The sequence below is a fragment of the Eucalyptus grandis genome, chromosome 8 (assembly GCF_016545825.1).
Source record: "Eucalyptus grandis isolate ANBG69807.140 chromosome 8, ASM1654582v1, whole genome shotgun sequence".
NCBI classification, from domain to species: Eukaryota; Viridiplantae; Streptophyta; class Magnoliopsida; order Myrtales; family Myrtaceae; genus Eucalyptus; species Eucalyptus grandis.
In genome coordinates this window covers 10,384,982-10,401,385 of record NC_052619.1, presented here as the reverse complement: position 1 = coordinate 10,401,385, position 16,404 = coordinate 10,384,982, and the positions used below count along the sequence as shown (strand labels likewise).

Sequence of the window (16,404 nt, the reverse complement as noted above, 5' to 3'; positions counted from 1 at the left end):
GTCAGCTCACCCTCACCTTAATCAAGACCTCACCAGCCCCTCCTAGCAATGGTGGGGCAACGACGACGACGAGGCTTTTAGCCCTACTTGCTTGACTTCTCCCTTTTTTAAAAAAAAAATATAGATTATTTTTTATATTTAATTTAAATAACATAATATCACAAATCGGATTTAGACTAAAACAACATCATTTTAGTATTATATTATATGATTTAGCCACATCATCGTGACATATGAGAGAAATAATATTAAAAAATTTATTTCGGCATTTTCTATTAATCAAATTAAACAGAATTAACGGAAAGACTCAATTTGACTAATTTAACAAGTTTTATGATCTAATTGTATTTTTTTGTAAGTTTTAGAATTCAATTGCATTTTTGTAACAAGTTTTAAGATTTCTAGTGAACATATCCCTTTATTTTTTTAGTTACACTCACAAAAACTAATATATTTGTAGGAAATATTACCCAATTGTTTCATGAATTTTGATCCAATGAGCAATATCGTCTTTGAACTTTTATTTTATTCAATTTGATACATAAAATTTATGTTCACGTTCATAAAAATGTTCTATGTTGTCTTTTTATTAATTCAAGTTAACAGAATTTGCTTATTTGGCATTCAAATTAGGTTAAAGTTTAAGAATTGCATTGAAGAAATTAAAAGTTTTTGGGCAATTTGTATATAATATAAGTAAGATGAAAATTCACAATATATTTATTATAAATATGGTGGATGAGAGGGCTGAGCTCAAGCTTGAACACCGCTGCCCAAGCCTAGCCCTAAAATTGCCTGAGTCCACGAATTTTGGCCACACTTGGTGGACATGTAAGCTACCAAATCCACTATCAGGTCTATTAAATATGCAATAATCACGATATGTGCGAACAAAATCATCTAATTCAAAAAAAATTCACGGTAGATCTCCAACTGAGAAACTTATAGAATTGCAGAAGATAAGATTTTGGAAAGGATTGAAATCTGACAATCCTAGAACGAGAAGCCATGCTTGAAGTTTTTGTTTCGGGTTCACAATATCATAGAAGTGATCTAACAAAAGTTTAGAGGCTTTCGAGTTTACTCGTTATAAATCCTAACAAAAGTCTAAGATCCTAATAGAGTTAGAATTTATTACTAATAATATTTTTCTCGAGCGAAAGTAACATTTGCAACGTTCCACGTTGATATATCATTTTCCCCACTTTCGCCATTACATTAGGCGAATTACTCAGGATGACAACACCGAAAAGAGTTTGGAAAATCCAGTTGAAATTAAGTTTACATTTGAATTTACTTTGCTGCTATTTCGGGTACAGAGGTATCAAAAGTCGACTGATCAATTTACTTGACGTTATCACCCCTCTCTGTAAACGAATGTTCGTGAATAATTACATCGCACCTAACATTACTCTTTCGCCTTTACTTGTTCAACCTTGTGGCATGGAAAATGGAGGCTATGACCACTGACCATTAGCTAGCTCAAAAACTGATTTGTGTTGAAACTCAACCCTTACTTACGCTAAAGTTTATATTTTCTCCACGCAACCCAATAAGTCGACGGTTTTGACCCAACAGTATTCATACAAATGATCAGTTTAAGTTGATTCAGTTTGATTTCACTCGACAATTTAATAGGAATGCAAATCTGCACGGCTTTTTAGTAGGGTTACTCTTCTTGCTCCCCGAAAGTAGGAATGTGAATCTTGCTCATCAATCTTATCCTTTTCTATCCTGAACTATTGCTCTCGAGGCACAACAAACAATTAAATGTACATGGAGTTGCATCAACCTAAGGTAGCGCCTGATACTGAATCTTCCCAACTAGATAGCAAGTTTATATGATTTAGTATCAAACAGATTTCTTCAGACTGAAGATACGATCCATCAGCAGCTAGAAATTCATGAAACTTACCGTCCACCTCTATCAGGCTATGGCCAGGAGTCTTTTCACACTCCTTTCCCTCATCATGCTTTTAACCATCCTCATATTGCTCCATTCTTTTCCCCTGGCAAAGATGTTAGCCATAAGACTGTATATACCGCTATCTTCAGGATTCAATTCCAATAGCTTATCTGCCACAGCCCTACCCAACTCGACATTTCCATACGTTCTACAAGCGCTACACCAGGTAGCTTCATTGGGAAGCATCGGCATTGTAGTTATTAATTCATATGCTTCCTTGAGTAGGCCGTTACGACCATATAGATCAACCATGCAGGCATAATGCTCAATTTGCGGAGCTATCCCAAATTCTCTTGCTATGTCCTTAAAGTATTCTTGGCCCTCACTTAATAAACCTCCATGACTACAAGCTGATAAGACACCCAAGAAAGTGACCTTATCTGGCCTAAATCCAGTGCTTTTTAGTTGATGGAAGAGCTCTAGGGCTTCCTCAGCGTGCCCATGAGCAGCGAATCCAGTGATCATGGAATTCCAAGATACCAAGTCTTTTTCAGTCATTTCATCAAATACTGCCGCAGCTGCATCAATACACCCGCATTTTGCATACATGTCTATAAGAGCATTTCCCAGAATGACACTAAACCGGATCTTCTTAGAAAGGATGTACTCATTGTGAATCCAGCAGCCCACCTCTAAGCGACCCAATTGACCACAAGCAGACAGAACGCATACCAAAGTGTTCTCTACAGGAACTAAGCCTGCCTCTCTCATACTATTAAATATCTCCAATGCTTCCTTCGGTTGACCATTTTGGGAATAGCCCGCAATCATTGCAGACCAGGAGACCACGTTTTTCTCAGGCATTTTGTCAAACAACATCCTGGCATTCTCCAACTCACCAAATTTTGCATAACCATTGACCATACTAGTCATTGAGAAGACATCCCTGGTCTCCATGTTGTCAAAGACCTCCCTAGCACTGATCAAGCAATCACATTTTATATACATATCGATTAATGCGTTGAGCAAATTCAGGCTACAAGCCACATTCTCCCTTTTTATCAGTTCATGAAGTTTTCTCCCACATTCAAGTCCTTCTGGGAGCATCCGGAAACTGCCGCGATCATAGTAACCTCATTAGGCTTAACATCACCCAACAACATCAAGTCCAACAGTTCCAGGGCCTCGTCGGGGCAACGATGCGTGGCATAACCATCGATCATCGAGGTCCAGGTAAAAACGTCTCTAACAGGACTTTCATCGAACGCGCGGCGGGCAAGGTCCAAACACCGAAATACCGTGTAAAAATGAATCAACCCATTTCGAACCAGCAAGTCGCAATCAAAACCCATCTTCCAAATCCTGCCGTGAACGAACTCCCCAACAAAACTTCCTCAAATTTCTCGCACGCCTTCAGGGCGAACACGAAGCTGCGGCCATCGACTTCCACGCGTCCGCTAATCATCCGGCCAAAAAGGGTCAACCCCGAACTCGGCATTCTCGCTTTGGAGTACCCTCGGATCATCGTATTCCACATATAGGTATTGGGATTCTCGATGTGGGCGAAGAGGCTGCGCGCGTAGTTCACGTCTCCAGCGTCTGCTAAAGCGCAAAAGGCCAACACCCTGCTCGCGGGGAACGTGTGGGCCATGAGACCAGTCCTGGTCATGTGAGCTTGGAGTTGCTTGAGTTGGCGCATGGAGGTGCAAGATTCCAGGAGCAACAGGACCGGGTTCGTGATGATCACGCTGGTCGTGGAGTTCCATTTCGTTTTCTGCGCACCACTCGAAGAGAGAAGTCGAAACTGAGGCGCGGCGGAGAGCGTGAAAGGAGTGGAGAAAGATGGGCACGGACCAGAGGAGCGCTTGCAGAGAAAGACGCAACGCCTCATATGAAAGCGAAGTCCTCGTTCGACATCTGCGGAGTTTCAAATACCGAATGCCCTTGCAGCGTTCCTGCTTACTGTGGAATTTGCAGAGCTGACGATTTGACTTTTATTTCTACTTGAAACGCTTGAAAGTCTAGCACTAAAATGTTGAAATGTACAGAGTTATATTATAATTTCTATGAATTTTCAAAACTCGTATAACTTATTTTTTATTGGAGAAGGTCGTAAGTAGAAGTTAGAAGAAGTGAAAAACTCTTTACTAATTTATAGCATTATAATATCTTTTTGTGGTTTACTGATTAGATTATAAATTATCATAACTAGTCTCGAAATTTTCAATTTATCATAATCCGAGTGTAAATTCACTACTTATCTAGAATTTTCTACATCAAATATATATATATATATATATATATATATATATATATATATGTTTACTTCTTGTTAGATAGTTTTGGCTCAATAAAATATCGATAATAACACGTGAGAGTCTTTTTCTAGAGCTTCTACAAAAAAATTGATTTCATATTCTAATTTTGGTGTGGAGTTGGGTATGTATCTATAAACGATCTCTTTAGAATGGTCGACAAAAACCATCATTACGGAGATTGTAGTTGTATTAGTGGTGCCTACTCTCAAGATTACTGGGAATTAGATTGGATGAGTTTCTCTAGGCTTTGTGTAATCCCTACATTAATCTCAAATTATTGGACCTATTTTCGGACAAAATTCATGTCTATCCATTTTTACTTCTACCCTTTTATTCACATCTGAATGTCGCATCACTTTTATCTCCTCACTTATCAAAAGGTGTTCAATAAAAGGATTTGAAGGAGAAGACCAAATCAGTACAAGTGCTATTAGTGCCTTTGAAATTTTGTTAAGGCAGTCAAATATCATTACCACCACCCTTCTCGCATCATTTGATAATATATATTAGCGCCTTTGAAAATTTTGTCCGACTTTGAATAATTTGAATTTGCTCGCGTCCTACAAATAGTGAATTGATATTGTGATGAATTAAGAGATATAACATATTATAAAGAAGTAAATGGGCTATTTCTGTTAGGCAAAAGCGACTGGTAATCAGATACCTATCGCAAAAGGCGAAGCCGTAGGAATTCAGTAGCCATCATCTAAATGAGAGATGAAGTCGATGAACTTGAAAAGCGTAACTTGCATGAAGATATCAAAGCTGCATGTAGTAAGAACCTTCATTTCCCCCAGAAACATATATCAGGTTTGCGATCACGTGCTTAGCTGATTCTACACGAACCAAGGAAAGAAAGAGACCAACTAGCATTCCTAGGAAGAGAGGATGAGAAGGAAAATGAGGGTTTCCTCGTGTACATTAAATTGAGATTCTTACAGCTAATTTCCGAGGGCACGTTGGCCCAATAAGATTTCTCAATCTTCCTCCCCATCCACAGATATTCTCCGCACATTCTGGGTTTCTATGTCATCCGCTATTCAAAGAAGGCGAAGAAATATAAAGCTCTGTACCTCACTAACATCTACTTGCTCCACCCTCTTTCTCACTTCTTTGCCGCAATACAAGCAACCGGATGGGCCCTGCATTCTCCAGTCCTCCAAGCCAAGTTGACTTTTCAAAATTCTGATAAAGCACTGGACTAATACAATACAAGCAAGAAAACACCGATCAGGGACAAGGATTTGGAAAATTCACATGAATTTGATTGATTTCTGCAACTATTTCAGGACTGAGCTCCACATTGCAAGCATCAAGAACCTCCTGGAGCTGCCAACGCTTGGTTGCGCCAAATATAGCACTCGCTACCAGAGGATGTCTCAAAACAAAGGCTGCATTAAGCAAAATGCTGTAAGAGGAAAAATGTGCCATACCAAAAGAGGAGCTTAAAAAACTGAGGGCATGCAGAACAATAGCACTTCAAAAGACAACTGAAAACATGGTCTATGCAACTAGAAGGAACAAATGCAGTATCTCTGCTTCGTTTCAACATGACATCACAATTATAAAAGACTAATAAATAGAAGCACAGTATTGTGAACTCCAGTAATTCACTCCTACTAGTGAAAACCTAAATTTTAACTCTGTCTCTGTATCATTGAGCTACTCACGTGGGCACAGATAGATTTTTCAAGATTAATGTTTCTAAGGCTGAAAATTTTGCCCAGTCCAGCAAGGTCTATAATTTCCTAGATTACCTCTTTTCTTTTTGATTAGTGAAAGGTGAGGAGGGACAACCAGCGCTAACAGCTCCCTCTGGGCATTAGCACGAGGTTAACAAAACCACTAATACTATGTATTCAATTAGAGCCACAGCTATTCCAAACCAGATGCCAAGATGCTAGTAGCCAAAAGTCTCCACACAATTATCATGACATTTAATAAAGTAGTTAATGTCTCTTAATTATCATGATTCTTCAGTCGCCAATTATGGTTCTAGAAAATCATGATTCTTTTTCAGTGAGTCTGTTTATAGATTATTCATAACAAAAGAAAAGCAGAGGAGCAACTTCGCTATGTGTTCAACATTGGAGAAAGCCAACTCAGAAGCTCCCAATTACAAAAGAGCTTTGCGCCTACAAAAGAAATTTTCTCCCTAACATCATCACCCCTAAATATTCTACCGGAAGCAGCCCTCTTGATTCTTATAAGAACAGCATCAACATCTTTAACAAGAGAAAAACTATGCAGCTTACAATTCCTGGCGTTTCATATAAAACACAAAAAGCATTCCAAGAAAGCTTAATCCACAGGTGAGGGAAAGGCGAATTATCTCAATAGACAACTCGATATGCTAAGTTATCTTATTAAACCTTTGAGCCATTTGAATCCCACGATACTTCTTTACCAAACAAAAATAAATAAATGTATGATCTCTCACGATTACTGGAGCTTTTGTTGCATTCCATTTCACTCCACATCATTGCACCAGACACAGCACATCTAAAGTGGATATGGTTTTAATATAATAAAGATCACAAAAACTTGATAAGTTGCAAAAGTTGATTCCTAAGGATATTCAAGATATTCAAACAGGAGAATTTACATGTCTAGACCAAACAATAGAACACTAAGCACATACGAGGCAAGCAAAGATCAGTTCAATACCAATTGCCAATACTACAGGACGTAGTCCATACTTGTCTGCAATTTTAAGGTACCCCTGTAATAGAAACAGGATTAAAAGAGTTGGTACAGGATCCCAATTATGGCAAAGATAATGACAGGAGAAGAAGCCTGTACATTTTAATAAATGAAGGTTGGGAGGAGGAGGAGGAAGAAGAAGAAGGGGGAACGGGTTTCCATAGGCAGAAGTACAAACTCATGATGAAAAGCAGGTGCATGACCACAAGCTCATGTAAATGCTCAATAAAAGCATTAGTATGGTAGTTGAAGAGAGAGAAGGGGGAAGAGAGAGAGGCCAAGGGTGAAGTCCCCACAGTTACATCATCTTCTAACACATAGTGGGATGGATTCTAGAATCTCAACCACTAACATGCAAAAACTTTAAAAACATTGCCAAGCAACATAATGTAATCATTGGAGTTATATCAGAAACTTAAGCAAAAATTGTGTTTATCCAATATGATCAAAAGGTATTAAAAGTTCTTTTTTTTCGCCTTCTTTTCTTAGATTGTTTGAATGATTTATATTCGAGAAGTTATCTCCAGAAAGAATATACCAACCATGATTGCTGCCGTCACGATACTATTGGACAAGTTGTACCTTGATTCTCCTTCTGAATACCTCCCTGGAGAAGAAGCCCAATTTATGTAAGATGAAGCCCATGTATCCCGAGGGAACACTTCTGAAATAAAGAGATAAATGTAAAATGCAGGGCTTCACCTTCGAAAAGATTCAACCGAGCATCCGGTGGTCCACCATCAGGCAAAAAGTATTTACCAGAAAGTATACCCATCGCTAGAGGGCTGTAGGCCAATAAGCTGATCCTGCAGACATAAATTCAAAAGGGGAAAAAATAATCAAGGAAAGAATACCCAAGAAGATCCAAAAGAAAACATCTGCAAATAGGGAGAAGATTACTAGCACACAAGTATGTAGAGTAGTGCAAAGTTTGATGGGATCCAGTTGAACAAATACCTCTCGTGATGGCAGCATTCTGCCATCCCTGAATCGAAAGTTCGACAGAGCAAACTGTAGCAATTCTAAAACAAAGGTGGCAAGGCAAATTTAGCCTCAATATGCAGTGGTGAAAAGAAGAGAGATTTCCTAACAAGAGTGAGGAATACTACCTGCACTGACACAACCTTAGGATAGGAAGGAACTCTTTCAGCAACGTGGAGGAATTTCATGACACCATAAGGTGTTTCATTACTGAGTCCAACATATCTAATCTACAAAGCATATTTGCAATCAGAGATGTCAGAAAATATCGCAAGAACAGATTCATAGGGCCAAGTCTTAAATATGTTTACTGACCTTACCAGAGGCAACGGCTCTGCCAAGTGCCTCAAGTTGTTCCTCTATGGTAATTGCTCTGTACTGATGGGTTGGATCATACTCAGACTCTCCAAACATCGGCACATATCTGTTGAAAATCCACTCAAAAGAAAAAGAAAAAATCTCCCAATATATCAGACATCATCAGTCCTTTCCAACAAAATCAAGAAACAGAGGGTTGTATTGACATACAAACCGATCAGGCCAATGTATTTGATAAAGGTCGATGTAGTCTGTCCTCAATCTCAATAAGCTGCAACATTCATGAATGAGCCATCACAAGATATTATATGCTGATAATGCAAGTATGAACATCATAATACAAACAATTCTTCGATAATTAAGTGTCGGTGCTCTTCATTTAACAAACTTTGAATGGCCACAATTCTTTCAGTTACAGAAAGATAAATAGTGTTTCAGTTGAAATATGATAAGTCCCCAGTATAGTGGTAAAACTCAAATTTTCTAGAGTCTTCCCGAATACCATGTTGGACAAGCATCAGCCCATCCTCTTGGTAAGGTCAATAAAATCGCATTGGAGAAAGACTCAGGTTTTGGTGATTTAGTTCCTTAAATAAAACTAGTGCACGAACAGAAAAGATTTTCTGGCCAACTAAAACGATTGGCAAAATGACAAACAACTAGTTTTCTTGACAAGGGCAAACACATAGGCAAATATGGCTTTATTTATTTCGAGATATGGGTGAGTAAGGGACTCAACCACTTCTCGCCTGAAACTGGTGATATTCACTGAAATATGCAAAGACAAAACTAGATTTGATAGCATTTGTAGGAGGACGAGTGTGTAAAGAGGACTTATGGAAGAATAAGGGAAGCCAAATGATATTTTCCATCTAAATGGATCTAACACTCAGTGTAATTATTTCGATGGCAGAAATATCGAGTCCTAAGTGATGGAGCAACACGCAAACTTACCTATTATCAATTGCTTCGGATATGTTCCAAGCATCCACACACTTGGGCCCATCCCTAATCCAAGTCATTTGCCCAGATGGTCCACTCACCTTCATGAAATTATTTTACAAAGACTCCTGTTAATTTAAAATTGGCCGGATACAATAAGAAAGATGCTATTTGGAAAATTGTTGCCCCATCCAAAATGAAAAGAAGACAATGGCTGCATTGATACAGTTAGGACCAGATAAGCACGACAGCTTAACTCCTCACTAACATGTACTATCCAGAAAAACATATGATTTCCCTCCTAGTACTAGGATACCGAAGGACACTTCCCCTTAATGCACTCTAAGCTCATTCTATAACAAGAAAATGGAAACCCAATGCCATGAATGTCAATGACATTAAATCAATCCTAGGTTCTATACATTACCCTTAAGCAAATGCAATGCTACCACGTCAAACATTTACAAAGCAAAGGTAATATCATTAGGCAGGAACTAGGATCAGCTTATGCTCATCAAACAAGAAACAAGGCGAAAGGGTTAACAAAAGAATCGGAACATCGGCAAACCTTGGTGGCCAACACGACTCGATCGCGAGGAATTTTCCGGTCTCTAACCCACCGGCCGAGATACTCCTCGCTCCGGCCCTGAGTATCGGCACGCTGAGGCACTGGATACCTGCGCGCGCCATCCGAAATTCCACACAAAAAAATAAAATAAAATAAACCGACGGAGATTCAGAGTTAAATCCAAACAAACGTTCGATTCTGAGCGTCGCGAATCCGTCAAAACGTACATTTCGGCGGAGTCGAAGAAGTTGATCCGGCGCCAAAGGCGTGGTCGAGGAGGCGGAACGATTCAGACATCGAATTCTGCTCGCCGAAAGTCATAGTTCCTGAAGACAAAAAGCGAGCGATGTCAGCGGGCGCAAGAGACGGATGAGAGTAGAGAGAGGAGGAAAAGGGCGGTTTCGGAGAGAAAACCTAAGCAGAGCCTGGAGACGGAGAGGTCGGGAGCGAGGTTGAAGAGAGGCACGGCCATTGACATCCGCCTCGCGAGATGCTTCTGGTGAGCAGCCCAGCGAGAGCGAACGGAGCAGGAGCAGGAGCGGCGAGATAAGAAGAAGAAGAAGATAATGGAGGGAAGAAGAAGCAAAAGGAAACTCAAAAATGTCCCCTCCCAAAAAAAAAAAGAGGAGGAAAATGGAAGAAGATGGAGTGATGCAGGGGATCGAACCCGTACCTCTCGCATGCAGCGAGCGCTCTACCATTTGAGCTACATCCCCTGCTTCTACGTAAATTTAATAATTATAGTCACTAGTCACCTGGAGATTTTATTGTACATTATTTATTGAATTATGAGTCATCCTAATTTGTGGAATTGGACCGACGTGTGTAAGGTTGGCTCAGCGACCATCAATCTTAATCGTTTGATTTAAATTTCAAGAAATTATGAAAAAAATTTATATGTGAATTTACGTAGCTCACCATCAACATTTTAGTGTTGTGTAAATTCTGAAAGTTTCAAATTTAAAAAGAAAGAGAAGTTAAAAAGTGCAAGAGTCATAAATCTTCAATCAAGAAGCAAAAGATAAAATTAAAATTAAATGAATTGCGTGAATTAATTAAAACGAACTTATATTCAGATAAGGGACTTGCAAGCAAAAGACAAATGATCCATATATGATAGGGAAAATTTTTTACACTATTTAATACATCCATCATAGATAGGTCCCCCGACAACACGAATCTAATACACATCTCATTTTAGCATATCCGACGTGATATAATATTCCGCGACATCACAGTCCAATGCCTATTTCGTACTCAAATTTGGAATTCCCGAGTTTGGCCAATCTAAAGTTCGATGCATCTCTCGCGGCCCTTCAGCAAAATGAGTGGAAAAGTGGGGAACAAAGCATCTTTACAGACTAAGCCAGATCGTACCAAGCTGATGTCCGTGTACTGTTCAACACATTTAGATACATGACCAAAACCTGACCCATGTCCGGACCTTTTGCGACTCTGCTCTGGTGCAGAGTCTTGCGACTGCTTGATGGGACAACTTCTTGGGTGCGTCCGTACTCTAGTTCCCTCCTGAACTTAGGACACAAGCATTAACCTTCACTTGATGTTTTTCTTCAGTTGATCCCAGGATTATGTTCTTCTCCATTCATTTTGCAATATCGACGCTCCCTTCTTCTTGCCGACATATCATTGTTTCATCAATATCTCTAATGAAAAAAAGAAAGAGCAAATAGAAGCAGCTTATAATGATTATGCCTGTTGCGGAAGCTTTTCAGCATGTAACTTGACTAGCCTTCGACTCTTCTTCCTGTTGACTCCTCTCCATGTTCTCTATTTGAGAAGCTCTCTTCATTTGACATGCTTGGCACACGAGAGCCTTATCGATTAACCGGAAGCCCAACTCCATTGGATGCATTATCTATTATTGACAATGTAGATATGAGCATATTCTTAAAAGGTTAAAGGGAGAAGAAACAGGTGGAAGATCTATCATGAGATGAGAGAGATTCCGCAATATCACCTTCGTATTCCCTAGTTGATGGGAAAGAAAAATATTCACCAACTAACAAAAAGAATGTGAGGATGCATGATATTGGCAATATTAAAATAATATATATGGTACTTGCTAGAGTGCTTTATTGGGAGATTATCATAGTCGAGCCCTCATAAGATGCATTATTTATTATTGACAATGTCATAGGAGATGAATCATCTGCACTCTTCTCCTAACCTGCACATCATGGTCATCCATTGATGTTTTTCGTGAAAAGAGAGCAAATACTTGCAATTTGGAATGATTGTACCTGTCATTGAAGCATATTCAAGTCTTTTTTTTTTACCCTTTCCCTCTTTGACTCCATCCCGAGTCCTTTATTTGAGAAGTCCTTTTCGTTTGACGTGTCGGCATACGGGCCTTCACTAGAATCATTGAAAACCCAATTCCACTGGCTGCAGAATCTGTTACTGACAATACAAGAGACGTGCCATTTGCTCTCTTAACCTTATCCTTTCTCTTTACGTATATATCATTGTAATTCATCGATGTTCCTCGTGGAGAAAAGAGCAAATCCTTGCAGCTTAGAATAACAATACCTGTTGCTAAAGCATTTTCAGTTCTCACATGTAACTCGACGAGCCTTTGACTCTTTCCATGTCGACTCCTTCTCATGTCCCCGGTTTGAGAAATTCCCTTTGTTTGACTTGTCTGGTCTGCAAGGGCCTTGCCACTCAAATGTTCCTCTAGAGTTATGGAACCCAATTCCATTAGCTGCAAAGTCCATTGATGAAAATGTCACAAGATGATGCATCCTCCGCTGCCCTCTTTTGAACCAATTTCTCTTGAACGGTGCATGTCCCTCCTCTTGCTTCGCATCATGATCACATTGAACCGCACTGAAAAATTATTCCATTAAACATAACTATGGACATTCACATATCAACAACAAACGATTACTGAAAATAAGAAATCAAGCTGGGATCGTCCTTTGCTATTAACAAAAAATAGAACTGTTTTCCCACTGCAAGGCCCTAATACTTTTAGGTAGACGATCTTCAATTCAAACAAAAGTTCACCCGTGATCTATCGGAGGAAAACAATTTTTGAAAGACCCCAATATGTCATCGTCACATTTTGTTATGCCATGTTAATACAACGTGGCACAAACCCTAAAAAGATTTGTATATAGAATTTCACACTTTGATAATAACTTTAAAATATATGTAACTGTCTACTTTATAAGTTATTACTTGTTAGATAAAGATATAATTTAATATATGTGTAAAATGATTTAACCAGCCAAGCATCCTAGCTGTCCATTTTTCTTGTCTTTCATCATTGTGAGTTCCAGTATCCAACCAAAAGGCTTGCTAATGCATCAAAGTTCAATACGAAGCAGGCCGCTAAATTGCTAATCATGCACAAAGAAACAAACGCCAGGGAACAGCAAAGGGCATCTTCCTTTTCAATCTCACCATCTCCATCAATCGTCATCTCCAAATGTCACCCTCCTTTTCGCGTGTGGCACGACGTTGTGCTCCGGATCAAACTGAAATGCGTGTGAAAATCCGGTTCTTCCACGAGGCAATGAACCATCGCCATGGGTAAAGATCAAATGCATTGGACCTCCATTTAGTTTAATTATAATTTGTAGAGACCGACATATTATCATGACTTAAGTGAATATCCCAAATAGGGTCTTGAAATCTCCAAAGAAGAAGTCGGATCCCAGAACACATGGTTCAATCCTCATCCATTACGCTAACTATTTCGTTCTATATTGACTTCCCTTTAGTCTCTCTCTCTCTCTCTCTCTCTCTCTCTATCTCTATATATAGATATATGAAAAATTATCCAATAAATTTTAAACCTATTACATTTTACTAATTCAATCATAAATTTTTAATTGTACAAATTAAATTTTAAACAATTTTTTTATTTTGTCAATTTTATTTATCCAGTCACTTTTGGACATGGATGCCAACTATCATACGTGACATGGCCCACGTTAAAATGAATTATTATTATTATTATTATTTCGAATTTTTATTTATTTTTCCTTCCCCTTTCCTCTAGCTAGTCTCAACGATGGCGCGATAGCAAAGTAAAGAAGGGTTGGTAAGGTTGACTCACCAAGGGCTAGTGAGGCTCACCATCACCTAGCGAGGCTCACTCAAGGTCAACCTTGCCAGCTATTGTCGAGACTCGATGACTAGCTAGAGAAAAAAGGGAAAAAAATAAAAAAAAAAAATTAAAAACTCAAAAGAATATTAAAATACTATTAAAATTTATCAACATCAGCACTAGTTGTATTACGCAAGACAACTAATGTTCATATTAATAATTCAATTGGCAAACGTGAAAAGGTTCATAATTCAATTAACAAAATTTAGAAATTTTAGACTAATTTAATAAAAGTGCAATAAATTCTAGATTTTTGAACAATTTTCCATTTTTGGGGTCATGTTATAATAATGGTTAAGAAGGTCATGGACAAGAGAGAGACATAGTTTCAAACATTTGACTTTTGAATTTCCATACATCATGATGAACATAAAGGCCATAGAAGCGGAAAGCTTAAGCTAATAAGGAACGCTTCCATAGCAAATGACGTCGGTCAAAGAACCCTTCTTAGAAACAAACACCTTCTCATCTTTTTTTTCCCCAGACAATCACTATTCCTCAGATTTATGTCTAAAGAAATGAATTTGCTCCGGTGTTCGACCTTGGGGTCGTAAAGGTGGTTTAGAGTTCGATCTAAGATCGATGGCTCGACCTTGAGAATAAAAGAAGAAAAACACGCCCTTACGTGGCACTCTGGGAGCATACATTCGACATTAAAACATTTGTGATTCACGTTAGTCAAGAGAAAATCAAATTAATGATAGAGAGAAAGAAACAAGAAGGACGTTTGAAAATTTTTCTTTTACCTTCCTTAGGAATTCCAAGGCATAATTATGATCATCAAGAATGATCTACTATTAGACTTGATAATAGATATAAAGAGTTATTAAAAAAAAAAAAAGTGTTTTCAATTGGGCCATTCATTCTCTAAGCCCGATTTATATAACTATCAATTATCACGAGTGCATCGGCTAACAAGTTAAATTCAATGTCCGAACTTTTCATAACTTTGCCCATGCATTCAATTAGGTTTCGGTTAGGTTTATACACAAGTCTATTACATCCAAATGTCTCATGGGAACAATCAAAGTCGTTCAATGCCCTTACCTACAAATGCTCCCCCATTTTTCTAGTAGAAGATGAATCAGAAGAAGAGAAATTAGCCCTTTTCTCCATTACTCTTCTCTTCTCAAGTGATCCACACCTGGCATTGATGAAGCAAAATTCAAGAAGGAAACCTTAGGCTATACTTTGAGGCCTAAAGTATTACTTTATAAAGTCAAGCCTAGGGCGCATGCATCCAACAAATTCCAATATGACGCGATCGAGACCTTTATGTCTTCTCTATACACCTCCCCCAACTCCTCCTCCTTTTAAAATAGTTTATTTAGCTAATCTAATTTGTTCTGCTTTATAAATGTAATCGTTCACGAGAGAGGTTCTTCTAGGCAAGTAGGGCTTGATTGCCTAGGGATATATTTTATTTATAATCCACCTAGGAAAATTTGTCGGTCTATGATTGGCTGGAGATATGTTTATTTATAATTCACCTACACTGGTCAACATTATGACATGGTCCACTCAAGGGTGTGCATTCGCAATATACTTTATCGAAAAGAAAAATCAATTGTCGAGAGGAAATCCCAGAAAACAACGTTCCCCCCACTCATTCGAAAACGAATATGCTGCTTTTGTTTTTTAGTTTATTTATAATTCATTTACATATATCATGCGAGACTCACCACACTTGTGAAATGTAAAAAAAACATGTCGAGAATTTTTGAATATATCTATAAAACAACGATGCATTAGGTTGAAATTTTCTAACTCGAATCATTACAATAAAAAACATTCCGCTTTTATATCTATAAAAAATATTCTACTTTTGTATATGCCGATTGACCAATAGTACAATCGACACGTTACGTATGTTTCTCAATACACCACCCCGGAACAAGAATGATTATACTTTATACAAAATTCGTCCCACCTAACTCGTGAACCCGATTGTCATTTATGCAATGGACACATGTGATTATGATTGTACCTTTCAAAGATATTTTAATTATGTATGCTTAATTCACGGTAAACAAAGAGAGATTAGAGATTCGTTGCCTTTTCCTTTTCGTTTCTTTGTCCTCTTTTCCATCCGAGAAGCAGCCTCACATTCATTGTACCGCGTGGGGTTTGCCTTTTAACTTAATACTTTATGGAGAATCTATGCATTTTAGCTTTCGAGATTTGATTTACACATTCGCGGTACCTGGTTCGCCTTGTCTCCAGCCGACAATAGAAAAATCAGTTCCTTGGAGGCAACTGAACTTGGCCTTCTATATTATGGCAAAGCGATATCTTTCGTTCCGCGTATCATGCCCGCGGGTGCGGTTCAAGAATCAAAAATCGGATTGGGTTTCGGTTTGCTTGACAGGCTCGCGACATATAGCGTTCTGTTCAAATTTAGACCAAATAAAAAAAGGGTTTCTATAACTTTCCATAGCAAATGAAAACCCACGAAAATTCGGGACGATTTTCGATGCCGACATCGTACATTTTCAAACACCTCATTCCCAAAAGGGGACGAAGGGAAGAG

At 38.5% G+C, this 16,404-nt stretch overlaps 2 pseudogenes; both read right to left on the bottom strand.

Moving 5' to 3' along the window:
- Positions 1-1,630: 1,630 nt before the first annotated feature.
- On the bottom strand, positions 1,631-3,861 carry LOC120287700 (annotated as a pseudogene).
- A 1,213-nt stretch (positions 3,862-5,074) lies between these two features.
- Positions 5,075-10,321, bottom strand: LOC120287702 (annotated as a pseudogene).
- Positions 10,322-16,404: the final 6,083 nt, after the last annotated feature.